A 10,062-nucleotide genomic window follows, 5' to 3' on the forward strand; every position below is an offset into this window, starting at 1 on the left:
GGACACGTTTTACGGAACACGGAAGAAAAATAAAGTACGGAGCGAGCGTAGAGTTCTCGCGCCACCTGAACTAGAACGTGGGGTGGGGGGATGGGAGGGGGACGCGCCTCTGTTGCGACGAAGCATTCTTTGAGGCGTTAGTCGGCCCACTATTGCGAAGATGCGTACTATGCGTAAAGCATTCTGTTTAAAGAATAGAGGGTTTTGTTGGATTCCAGTAGCGGCACGCAACCTGAAGGCTGCTTGTGCTAGTTGCTTTATAGATAAAATAGCTTCCATGTTGCAGTCGTCAATTTTCAGGGTCTCCAAGTGTCAAAAGCTCAAGAAGATCTTAAGGGTCCTCGGTTGGCGTTTCTGGTGCCTCTGTCGACCCCTCACCCCAGTGCTCGGCCTTGTCGAGACTGACCGCGCGCCCTGGCGCCATTTCCTTTCAGTTGCTGCTCGCTGCGCTTGTGCCGGCGGCCATGATGGATGCGCCGCGTCCCGTTCCTTACGGAGTGGGACCCGCGGTGACTTGTCGGCCGTGATAAAACGCTCTTTGTTATGTTTGATTCACACAAATGCATTTCCTGAGCAAATTTTTGCACCATCCCCGGCAGAACACAATTGTGCTAACGCAGCGGTAAAATGTGGGTGAGGCATCTCTTCAGGTTGATGCGGGGGTCCCTTGGCCGCCATTAAAGGCGGTGCTCCAAGAGACCCTTGGCATTCTCTGGTAATGAACATGTTTAAACCGGTGGTCTTAAGACACAGAAGGGGGATGGGAAGCATAAGTACAAGTTTTGAACTAGGTAGGCCATATTCTTTCCGTTTCTTCTAAGCTGACTTCCCATTCCTACTTCCTGATAGCTGGAAAATATGCTTACCCTAGCTGAGTTTAGCAATCTCCTCTTTGTACTTTAGTTCCAGAAGGACATTAACCAGACATTGGAAGTTCTTTTTACAGGAATAAAATAACAATAACATCAAGAACACCCTCTGGCCCAGTGAATCAATGACTTCCTCCTCAAAAGACAAAAGTTTGAAAAGAATCCTGAAGACCCTGAATGTAGGAGCTTGGACGTTATATATCTAAAGCTAATCTCTGAAGTTGGAATAAGATGTGCTTGAGACAAAACAGAATTAAGAAATTGCTGGTACTGTCCTCACAAAGATCCAGTGTCATCCCTGACTTGACAAGAAGAAGTTGTGGACGTAACGTGGGTTTTGATCCATTTGTCCTACCCTTTACCTTTAAAAACCCTACCTCACACCCCCACTTTGAACTGGTTTGGGGACGATTCCTCCAGTTCCTTGCAAAGTGCACATGCAATAAATCTCCTTCACGCTGAGACACTTTCTCCTTTGTAGAGCTAAGTCAGGTGGGCCCTTCTATTGGAAAGAGCCATGCTTGCAGTATCAATTCCTTTCCCCTGAAACTGCAGTAAGGTCTCGAGAATTTGGCCACATAGCATCATAGAATTGTCAAGCTGTTAAGGCCTTTTGGAGATCAACTAATTTAATATCTCTTTTTTTTTTTTCCCTATGGATGGGCTCAAAGGATGCGGCAGATATGAAGCCCCTTAGTGTGGTGGCTGAGTGGGGTCTCCTATCATGTTTTCTGAGTGCTTCCCAAATTGTTAGAAAAGTGGCATAGGGAAGAGAGTTTTGTGATAGGCCATCCCAGGTATTACTTGAGCCATAGACAGCAGTGGACACTCAACCATGTATTACTTTGGACAAGTGCTGAATGCCTACCATGGGCACTGGGGCACGGTAGGGCACACACAGAATTTGTATGCTAGTGGGGAACATAGAAGATGAATGTTTATGCGAGGTAGACTCCAACTGAAGTAAAATAAAAAGAAAGGAAAAATAAAATCAGGGAAAAGGGATATACAGTGTGGGGTGGGGTAACGTGGTTAGGTAGTGTGTCCTGGGAAAGTCTCCCTAATAAAGTGACATGTGAGCAGAGAGCTGAAGGGAGGGAGCTAGTCCTGCCAGCGTAAGAGGGAGAAGCACAGGCAAAAGTCCTGTGGTAGGGCTAGTGTAACAGGAGTAGCATGAGGAGGAGAGGTAAGAGGCAAAGCCAGATCATGAAAGGCTTGTAAAGGTCACAGTAAGAACCTTTTCTTTTCCTCTGAGTAGAAAGACATGGAAGGTTTTGAATATATCCACATGATAAAAGGACTCCTGTAACTACAAGGTGAGGAATAAATTGAGGATGGTCCAGGACAAAAGCAGGCATATTACCTAGAAGGCTACTGTAGGAATCCAGGGAAGAGATGATGGGACTTGGTACAGATTAAGAGCAATGAGTTGGGAAGAACTGGTCTGATGGTGAAGGTCAGCCAATGATTTAGGGGTGGGTAGGATGTAAAAGAAGGAAGAGTCAAGGATGAAACAAATATTAAGCCCCATCTGTGATTTAGATGATAGGGTAGGCACTCAATGGTGTTTGGAATGATTTGCGCATTTATCACATATGCTAAGTAAGCTTGAGGCTCTTTAGTCAACAAATAGTATATAAAGAAAATGCAATCTTCCCTACATTTTACCAGGGGGAGCAATTCGTATTTTGCTACTAGATCAGGTCCTTTGACTTCCTAAAGTTTATCACAATATGTAATGATATATTTTTGTCATTATTTGATTAATTCAACACCACACACACACACACACACACACACACACACACACACACACACGTATGCTAAAAGATTAAAGGAAGTCTTCCTCTGGCAGCCAAGTTTCTGATCCCAAAGTGAATCTATAGAATGCATTTCTCTTTCATGATATGAGTATCTACCAAATATGATTGAAGTTTATTATGTTGTTACTAAGCATAGAAAAAGATTTTCATTAGGTAGGTCAGAAAACCTAGAAATTTCGGTAGCAGCCAAGTCTTCTGGTATAAAGCAAAAATATTCTTTGCTTAATTCATTTTTTTTTAACTAAGAGCTGACAATTATTGAATGCTTATGCTCACTAAGTGATATGAGCTTTTATTTTATCTTCGTTATTTTATTTTATCCCCAGCTGTAAAATGAGATAGTACCTCAAAGAGATGTTGGGAGGAGCAAATGAAATAATACCAGTTATGCCTGGTACATAATAAACATTCCACAGATGTTAGCTGTCATCATCTCCCCACTTTACAGAAGAGAAAGTTGTGGCTCAGAAAGGGTCAGACAGTTAGCAAATGACATAACTGGGAAACACCACTAGGTTTTAGGTTCAACATACTTAACTATAATACATATTATTTCCTTGTGGGATCACAAGATCAATTTCATTCTCTTTTAAGTTGTCAAGTTTTTCTGCGGATGTGATTTGCCTTCCACAGATTCCACCTGCCAGCAATACAATTGCCATTTTTCTCATTTTTATCTGCTTTATTGTGATTACAGCAACAAAATTTATACTTCAGACAATTTTCAACTACTAAGAAAATTATTTTAAAGCCCATACCATGAACCAACTATTCTAAGTTTTTACTGACATTCTCTTATATAACTTTCACAGTTCTTCAACTTTATAGCCATTAGACTCACCTAAATGTGAAATATAGTGCTACTGGTTTTTGTCTAGGTAGGACCCAGGTTCTTTGATACTTGGTTCAGGAACTTTAGATAGAATACTGAAGTATTCAATAAGTGCTTTAGTTTCCTGGCTGCTAGATTAAATACCTTAAGAACAGGACATTTTTTTGCTTTCTGAGGCTAGAGACCTTGCTTCCTCCCAGGGCCTTTCCCTGACTTCTGGCTGGCCGGCAATCTTTAGAGTTCCTTGGCTTTTCCATCATGTGGCAAAGCACCTGGCAGCATCTCATCCTTTTTCTTACTGGAACTGTTAACTTCCAGCTTCTGGTAAATCCCCACAGTTGTCTCTGTGCCCAATTTCTTTTGCTTATAAGGACTTTAACCATACTGGATTAAGGCCTACTCTCATTCAATTTGTCCATCTTAACTAATAACATCTTCAAAGGTCCTGTTTAGAAATGAGTTCACACGCACTCACAGGACCAGGGGTTAGCACTTAATTATGCCTTTTGTGGGAGACATGATTCAGTCCCCAACAACTAGGTAGCCTAAAGCAGATGCCTTCAAACTGTGGTATATAAGAAACATATAGAAAAGAGTTTTCAGGAAGTCTACTTTGAGAATTTTAACTTTTGTATATATTCTTTCATAAAATTGATATAAATGAAAAATTTGTTCACAATTGTTCTCTCCCACTTTACACAAGAAAAGAATACTTCTATCCAGAATATTACTTTGGACTTTGCCACGATGGAAAAGTCTCTGAGGTGCCAAAAACAAGGAAAATTAGAAACACTGGCATTGACTTTGAAAAGGTGAATGATTCTAACTACTAGGTAGCACAGTCTTTTGCAAATTAAGAGAAGAAGGACCATATGAAATATCCAATTCTTAAAGAAGAGCTTTTTCATGTATTTTTAAAGAATAATGGTGGGTATCAAATTACTGTGGTATTTAAATTCCATTGGGAAACATCTGAAAGAATGATCTGATGGTTTCATTTTTAAATGTCAGTATTTCATAAATTGCATATTTTTTAAATGATTTAAACTTACAATGAAAAAGTTCAGGTATCAATCTAAACTATTTTTTTCAGAATTTTCCTAGGGGGTAATATTTGAACACCACTGAGCTAAGAAAGTGAAACCAGACCAGATAGGCCTGGTCCCAGGAGAGATTCCCAGGAGAGCAGAACTTCATCAATCCCCCAGTTGTAGCCAGGCAGAAATTTCAGCCCAGCGATGTTAATTATTGACATCTACTTTGTGTGTGTTGGTGACTTCTGTATTAGAGGGGCTTATAATGGGAGTCCACCCTCACTAAGCGTTTTTCAGCTTTGCTATTTTGTGTAAGTCACTTGCTTAAAAAAACCTTCAAGGGCTCCCCATGATCTAAACGCCCAGCTTTGACTCTAGTCTCACATACCAGGCCTTCCAGATTCTGACCCCAACTTCTCACCAACCCTCCTGCTCCAGCAAATCTTGTCTATTCTCTATTTTCACCCACAGTTTTTACTTTGCCTCTCCATGTGTGTTAATAGAAGGACTTGAGATCCAGTTCCAAGCCCCCCACCCCCACCTTGGAGCCTTCTGGAAGTAGGGATCACCAGGCCTCTGGCACTTAGGGTTTCCGCCATTCTTTTGGCATTAATTACTTACCACCAAGAGATGGTGTGGTTCTTCCCCTAACTCACACTGCACACCCATGCTGAGGAGGAAGAGAGTTCAGACCATGCAGTCATCACACAGCAGTGAAATAGTCAGTTGCCTTAAAGAGACAGAATGACTCACAAACCTAGGGACTAACAGTATTAATGCACCTTAAAGACTCTAAAGGAGAAAGGAGGACATGATAATTAACAAGATGTGGCAAAAACTTACTACACTTACACACACAAATGCTTGGCATTCATCCTTTTGAATGCTTGGAATGGTATATCCACCCTGCCCTTTGTCCCAACAAATGGACCTTTCTTATTAGGATGGGACAAGAAAAGGTTTTTTTTTGTTGTTTTATAACAGAAAAAGTTATTTGTTATGATTCCCTAGCAACCTAAGTCAAGGGGAACCGGTAGGTGAAGGATTTGGGGTTTGTTTAATAGAAATGAACTTAAAGACAATATTAAATGATATGGGGGTGTAAAATTAGAGAAGCCAGATAAAGTAAAAAAAGCTTCACATGAGAACAGGGAGAGATGGGTAGGATGCAATGAGACAGTGGTTTTACCTTCAATAAATCAGAATTTCTCACTAGTGCCAAGTGGAGGGTCTTTGCTGAATGGCAGTGCCATTAGGATGCTGTGGTGCCCTGAGTTCCACTTTAAGATGGATCCAGCTTCATCAGAAGTAATTGGCTTTTAGGTCAAAGAGAAAATTCAGAGCCATTGCAACAGACTGTGAAGTATGGGAGTGTAGGTTTCTTTAGATTCCCTGTCTCCCCAATTCCCTAATACCCCTCACCTCTGCATTCCCACCTCCATGCTCACTGTTGCAAAGGCTACAGCCAATCCCAGGGTTTCCCAGCAGTTGAAGTCCAGACATGGCTGACTTCCCTGGCCCCTTCCTGCTCACTAGCAGTAGAGAAACGACTGCCCCAGGTTTGGACTGACCCCAGGCTGCGTGACCAAGCCCATTTCAGTGGCTGCTTCTCAGCTCTGGAGAACCAATAAATCTGGGACTGAAGCAAATGATTGGGTCACTGTGGGGTTCAAGGGCTAAAGAGCAGACCGACTGGGGCTGTGTGACTGATCAGCCCTGACAGCCTCCTGAACTTGTCTTAGCTGTGGAATACAAACTAGTATTTCTTCTCTCCTGAGGAACAGGTGGCTGGGATTCTTGTTTGCTTATAACAAATGTACAAAGAGAGAAAGTCAGCTCTCAGGGCTTGACGGAGGGAGCAGGTACATGCTAAAATGGCAATCAAATTCCTCAATAGCTGAGCTGCAGTTAGAGGGGTAGGTTCAGGCATTTTAATAGATTCTTCAGTGTTCCCTGGACAGATATAGGGATATTGATCAGACACGGGGCTATAGGAGAGTCAGGCGGAAAAGTTGACAGCATCCTGCTGAAAAAAGAGAAGTGTAAGGAGAATTGTCTGGAAAGTATATAATTAGGTTACAGTCAAATTGTATTTAGAAGTACGGTACATATACTTAATAATGTGACAAAAAAACAGGCTGGCACCAAAATTAAGAAGACAAAGTCAAAGACAGTGAAAAAATCAATAGGTCAATTAAGCACCAAATGGTGTTTCTAAGATATTATAGGAGAAGTAAAGCTCTGGTATTTACATAATTTTGATCACTGAGGCAAAATGTAGTTTGCACACACTTGGACAAAAATCAACTAGAATCAGAGTTCTCCTTGAGGAAGTTCTGTGTAGATACCAAACAAGGAAAGAAAGTTTACACACATACAGTCACATGTATGCACACACACATATGCACATGCATGATGCAGACACACCATGCATGCACATGCACATACCTGCAATCGTGCACACAAGTACAATAAATGCACATCTTCTGTCAAGTCGGATGATCTCAGTACCTGCCATCATATACATATTTGGGAAGGTGTTTTTGTGGCTCTCAAGCCAACTGGTCTAAGGCATTTTCCTGATGTATAGATATCTACCTCCTTTTGATAGTTTGTGATCTTTTAGAACAGGTCATGTCTTTATTTCCAAATATAGTTTGGAACCTGGCAGATGCTCAAAAGATGCTTAAATTGAACTTAAACTTATTTTGAAAAGGTTTTAACTTATTTTGATTTCAAATCTTAATTTAGTATTGTTATGAGACAAGCAGGAAGGAGGAAGAGAGGAAAGATAGGCCAAAGTAGTTAAAGGATTTAAACTCAACCAACATTGTTTTCAAACTCAGCAATTTTTTCAAACTCATGGACAGACCGATTCCTGGAGCTTCCTCCTCTGCCACCTTCCTACTATCCTCTCTCTATGCTTTTCTGTTGTTTTTAAATAGTTAAAGAAATGTAATCTGGCAAGTTCTACGTGACTCAAAGATGGGTGAGATCCAGTCCCCGTCCTCAAGAGTAAATACAGGATGAGAACTGAGTGCTATGGGAGTTTCAGGAAAGGAGAGTTCCCTGAGGGTAGGCACCAGGACCTCCTCTCCTTCTGCCCCCCTTACCAAATAGCACAGAGTAGCAAAAGCAAGAAGTCTTGAAGAAACACTTCTCAAATGAAATGATATTTGACAGGGGCCTTAAAATCCAGGATTGATTTTAAAAGATTGAGGATGAGGGTGTTTCAGAGGACGTTAACTTCCTGAACAAAGCTTGGAAGCATGAAAGTAAGAGTCAGTGTTGGGAAGAATTGTCTTGATGGGCTGTAGTAAGAGAGTTGAGGCTGATAAGAAAGCTTGAAAGGAATGCTGGGCCACAGCCACTAGCCTGCTGGAAGGGGGCAGGAAACTTCTGAGATCGTTCTCTTGACAGCAATATCTGATAAGGATAGAGAGTGGTCAAGTAACTAGCAATAAACTGTGAAGGGCCTAGATTTAGTTCCAAGCGGGAGTGCTCTTACCATGCCCTTTTTATTACCATGCTTCCTTGAATGCCAGGTTAAAAAGTTTGGATTTGATTCAGCAGACACTGAGGAAGGAGCCTTTGATGTGGGCAGGATACCAGTCTTCCTGCAGCCTGGTTTGAAAAGGGTGGAAAAGACTGGAGGGGGCAAGGATGACAGACTAAGAGAATGGGTGAGGAGCGATAAAGGGGAAATGTAGGATGTAAAAGCCCACTCAAGCCAGCTTAAGGAAAGGAAAGTTTATAGGCAGGATCCAGATGGGTTTCATGGCTCTCCAAGGACAGGAACTAAAGCAGAGGTCAGCCTGGTGGGCAAGAGGCCATCAGGGACCAGGGCAAGGCTTACTCAGGAGCGCGCCTGCTCTCTGTTTCTCTCTGTGTGTCTTCTCCAAGGCCCTTCTTCTGATAGGACAGCCTCTTGTTTACTTAGTATCTCTACTCTTATTTTGGGGCATCTGTGTGGGCCCCGATGGCTCCCCCATTCCAAACTTACAGCTCTATTAACTTGCTCAGTCTCTTCATTTCCAATTTCCAGAGTTCTAATAATGGAATCTAATTGGCCCAACTTATCTTTTCTGAGTCAGAAAATAAGCCTGGACCGCTGGTCAGCCTATATATATATATATATATATTGACTGCTGTTGGGTCAGTGTTGCCTAGTCCCTGATCCAATCAATTATTGCCAAAGGGGTAAGATTAGGTGGTCAAAACAGGGCCATTTGGTGGATCTGGTTATCTGGGGGAACAGAGGTATGCTGAAGTTCTCTGAATGGGGTTGGTAGTATTTTTGTAACTATCCTGTAAATTTGAAAGTATCTCAATATAAAAAGTTAAAAATTAAAAAAAAAAGTACATGCTATAGGTCCTAACCCGGGAAATTATATCTAGTTAAATATATATATATATATAGTAGCTCTATAAAAAAAACTAAGGAAAATTATAGCAATATATGTTCTGTGCACACTTATCTATCATGCCTCTATTCCCTTAGAGAGTAATTACGGCAAACAATTATATCAAATAATCACACACGGCAGCATGTGGCACATGGTAAGAAACGGCTTCCATTTGTTGGGTGAGTATATGTTCTTTCAAGTGCTGTCTTTTTCAATAATCATCATAAACACACAAAGTAGGTATATTCTTAACTACATTTCTTGAAGGAGAAAATGAGTGCAGACAGAGGCCCCTGGCTGCCCAATTCCCTGCTCAGAAATCTGGGCGGGGAACTGGGATACACCCAGCTGCCTGCTGTGCAGCAGGGTCCTCTCCCACATACTCAGCAGGCTCCCATGCAGTCTGCAGGAATTCAGACAACAATTGCAAGATGAAGAAGGGAGAGAAAGCAGAAGTGAAATGGGAGGAAGGTTTATTAAAGAAAAGATTTCAAAAGAGAAGGATAAGTTACCTTGTTTTCCAGTAGTAGTTTTTGGTCATTAAAAATATATTTTGCTCTGTTAAAAAAAAAAAAGAGCATGGCCATTCAGGGCAATGGGGCCTGGGTTTGGGGCAGGATTTATTGTCTTAAGGTAAGGTCATAGCTACAGGAAGCAGCACACACCCTGAGGGGCAGCAGTTGCTGTTGCCAGCCATATTGTCACAGTGTTATGCATTTGTGTGGTTGTACATAATAATACACACCCACAGAGTCCAGGCTAGTCGTTGGTGACTACTCCAATCTCTGAACTCTTGTTGACATCATTCACTCATTTATTCATTCAAGTTCAAGTCTTTGTACCTCCTACCTCATTCTGTCTGTCTGAGTATGTGTCCAGTATTTCTGTAACAGATAGTGATGGTAAGTGTGCTGGTTTGAGAGGATTTATGTACCCTAGAAAAGCCATGTTTTAATCCTAATCCTTTTGTGGGAGCAACCATTTCTTCTAATCCCTATTCAGTACTATAGGTTGGAAACTTGATTAGGTTTTCTCCATGGAGGTGTAACTCAATCAGTTGTGGATATTAAACTTGATTAGATGGAGATGTGTCTCCAC

General features: G+C 41.6%; 1 long non-coding RNA gene across 1 annotated transcript; it reads left to right on the forward strand.

The window, feature by feature from the left end:
• Nucleotides 1-92: 92 nt before the first annotated feature.
• On the forward strand, nucleotides 93-1,331 carry LOC143690982 (uncharacterized). The gene is made up of 2 exons (XR_013179302.1): nucleotides 93-791; nucleotides 947-1,331. It is a non-coding gene; the product is annotated as an uncharacterized LOC143690982 (long non-coding RNA).
• Nucleotides 1,332-10,062: the final 8,731 nt, after the last annotated feature.

The sequence above is a fragment of the Tamandua tetradactyla genome, chromosome 7 (genome assembly GCF_023851605.1).
Source record: "Tamandua tetradactyla isolate mTamTet1 chromosome 7, mTamTet1.pri, whole genome shotgun sequence".
Lineage (NCBI taxonomy): Eukaryota > Metazoa > Chordata > Mammalia > Pilosa > Myrmecophagidae > Tamandua > Tamandua tetradactyla.